General features: G+C 42.8%; 1 non-coding gene across 1 annotated transcript; it reads left to right on the top strand.

Moving 5' to 3' along the window:
• Nucleotides 1-2,518: 2,518 nt before the first annotated feature.
• LOC148577563 (small nucleolar RNA R71) lies at nucleotides 2,519-2,626 on the top strand. The gene has a single exon (XR_015904553.1). It is a non-coding gene; the product is annotated as a small nucleolar RNA R71 (small nucleolar RNA).
• The last annotated feature ends 523 nt before the right edge of the window (nucleotides 2,627-3,149 follow it).

The raw sequence follows: 3,149 nt of genomic DNA, 5'->3' as shown, positions 1-3,149 counted from the left end.
AAAAGAAAGAATAAATGAAGAAGAAGAAGAAATGGAGGAGAGGGAGAAGGGAAGGTGTTTCGGCCAAGAAGGGTGTAGAGGGGTGTGTTGTGTGAATTTGATGAAGAATGGAGGGCTTTATATAGGAAAGGGAGGGGGGAAAGGTTTCGGCCATATGGGTGGGTTTGGGTGGGAAATTGGTTTTGAATTTTGAAGGTAGGTGGAGTTTATGAGGTAGGTTTATGGGGAAGAGTGGATGGATGTGAGTGGTGAAGAGGTGATGGGGAAGAGAGTTTGAGGTGATTGGTGAAGGGTTTTTGGGAAAGAGTGTTTATGGGGTTGTGTTAAAGAGAGTGGTGAGAAGAAGTGAGTGGAGGTAGGTGGGGATCCTGTGGGGTCCACAGATCCTGAGGTGTTCAAGGATTTACATCCCTGCACCCCTTAGGCATGTAAAAATGCCTTTGCACACAACTCTGGGCGTTCAGCGCCAGGTTGGTGGCCATTTTGGGCGTTCAACGCCCATTTGTGTGCCATTTCTGGCGTTGAACGCCAGAACCATGCCTGTTCTGGCGTTCAGCGCCCAGAAGCTGCCCATTTTGGGCGTTCAGCGCCCGAACCATGCTCTGTTCTGGCGCTGAACGCCAGACAGATGCTCCTCCAGGGTGTGATTTTTTCTTCTGCTGTTTTTGATTCTGTTTTTAATTTTTATATTTATTTTGTGACTCCACATGATCATGAACCTATAAAGACATGAAAAACAATGAAAATAAAAATTAGATAAATAAACATTGGGTTGCCTCCCAACAAGCGCTTCTTTAATGTCAATAGCTTGACAGTGGGCTCTCATGGAGCCTTACAGATGTTCAGAGCATTGTTGAAACTCTCCAACACCAAACTTAGAGTTTGGATATGGGAGTTCAACACCAAACTTAGAGTTTGGTTGTGGCCTCCCAACACCAAACTTAGAGTTTGACTGTGGGGGCTTGGGTTGACTCTGTTTTGAGAGAAGCTTTTCATGCTTCCTCTCCATGGTTGCAGAGAGAGATCCTTGAGTTTTAAACACAAGGGAGTCCTCATTCATTTGGAGGACTAATTCTCCTCTGTCAACATCAATCACAGCTCTTGCTGTGGCCAGGAAAGGTCTTCCTAGGATGATGGATTCATCCTCTTCCTTTCCAGTATCCAGGACTATGAAATCAGCAGGGATGTAAAGGCCTTCAACCTTTACTAACACGTCCTCTACTTGTCCATAAGCCTGTTTTCTTAAACTGTCTACCATCTCTAATGAGATTTTAGCAGCTTGCACCCCATAGATTCCCAGTTTCTCTATTACAGAGAGGGGCATGAGGTTTATTCCTGAACCAAGGTCACACAGAGCCTTAAAGATCATGGTGCCTATGGTACAGGGTATTATGAACTTTCTAGGATCCTGTCTCTTCTGAGGCAATGTCAGTTGATCCAGATCACTTAGTTCATTGATGAACACGGGAGGTTCAACTTCCCAAGTATCAATGCCAAATAATTTCGCATTCAGCTTCATGATTGCACCAAGAAACTTGGCAGTTTGCTCTTCAGTAACATCCTCATTCTCTTCAGAAGAGGAATACTCATCAGAGCTCATGAAGGGTATAAGGAGGTTCAATGGAATCTTTATGGTCTCTAAATGAGCCTCAGAGTCCTTTGGTTCCTCAGAGGGAAGCTCCTTATTGACCACTGGACGTCCCAGGAGGTCTTCCTCCTTGGGATTCACGTCCTCTCCTCTCCTCACAGGTTCGGCCATGATGCTTATGTCAATGGCCTTGCACTCTCCTTTTGGATTCTCTTCTGTATTGCTTGGGAGAGTACTAGGAGGGATTTCAGTGATCCTTTTACTCAGCTGGCCCACTTGTGCTTCCAGATTTCTAATGGAAGACCTTGTTTCATTCATGAAACTTACAGTGGCCTTAGATAGATCAGACACTAAATTTGCTAAATTAGAAGTATTTTGTTCAGAGTTCTCTGTCTGTTGCTGAGTGGATGATGGAAAAGGCTTGCTATTGCTAAACCTGTTTCTTCCACCATTATTAAAGCCTTGTTGAGGCTTTTGATCCTTTCATGAGAAATTTGGATGATTTCTCCATGATGAGTTATAGGTGTTTCCATAAGGTTCACCTAAGTAATTTACCTCTGCTATTGCAGGGTTCTCAGGATCATAAGCTTCTTCTGCATAAGAAGGCTCTTGAGTACTGTTGGATGCAGCTTGCATTCCATTCAGACTCTGAGAAATCATATTGACTTGCTGAGTCAATATTTTATTCTGAGCCAATATGGCATTCAGAGTATCAACTTCAAGAACTCCCTTCTTCATAGGCGTCCCATTACTCACAAGATTCCTTTCAGAAGTGTACATGAACTGGTTATTAGTAACCATGTCAATAAGTTCTTGAGCTTCTGCAGGCGTTTTCTTTAGGTGAATGGATCCACCTGCAGAAGTGTCCAGTGACATCTTTGATAGCTCAGATAAACCATCATAGAATATATCCAGGATGGTCCATTCTGAAAGCATGTCAGAAGGACACTTTTTGGTCAACTGTTTGTATCTTTCCCAAGCTTCATAGAAGGATTCACCTTCTTTCTGTCTGAAGGTTTGAACCTCAGCTCTAAGCTTGCTCAGCTTTTGAGGAGGAAAGTACTTGGCTAAGAAAGCCGTGACCAGCTTATCCCAAGAGTTCAGGCTATCTTTAGGTTGAGAGTCCAACCAGATTCTAGCTCTGTCTCTTACAGCAAAAGGGAAAAGCATGAGCCTGTAGACTTCAGGATTTACTCCATTAGTCTTAACAGTATCACATATCTGCAAGAATTCAGTTAAGAACTGAAAAGGATCTTCAGATGGAAGTCCATGAAACTTGCAGTTCTGCTGCATCAGAGAAACTAATTGAGGTTTCAGCTCAAAGTTGTTTTCTCCAATGGCAGGAATGGAGATGCTTCTTCCATGTAAATTGGAATTAGGTGCAGTAAAGTCACCAAGCATCTTCCTTACATTATTATTATTTTCGGCTGCCATCTCCTCTTTCTGTTCGAAAATTTCTGAAAGGTTATTTCTAGATTGTTGTATTTTAGCTTTTCTTAATTTCCTTTTTAGAGTCCTTTCAGGTTCTGGATCTGCTTCCACAAGAATGTTCTTATCCTTG

The sequence above is a fragment of the Arachis ipaensis genome, chromosome B1 (genome assembly GCF_059453495.1).
Source record: "Arachis ipaensis isolate K30076 ecotype BB chromosome B1, ASM5945349v1, whole genome shotgun sequence".
In the NCBI taxonomy this organism is placed as follows: Eukaryota; Viridiplantae; Streptophyta; class Magnoliopsida; order Fabales; family Fabaceae; genus Arachis; species Arachis ipaensis.
Note: the sequence above shows the minus strand (reverse complement) of the source record. Positions and strands in the feature narration are given on the sequence as shown.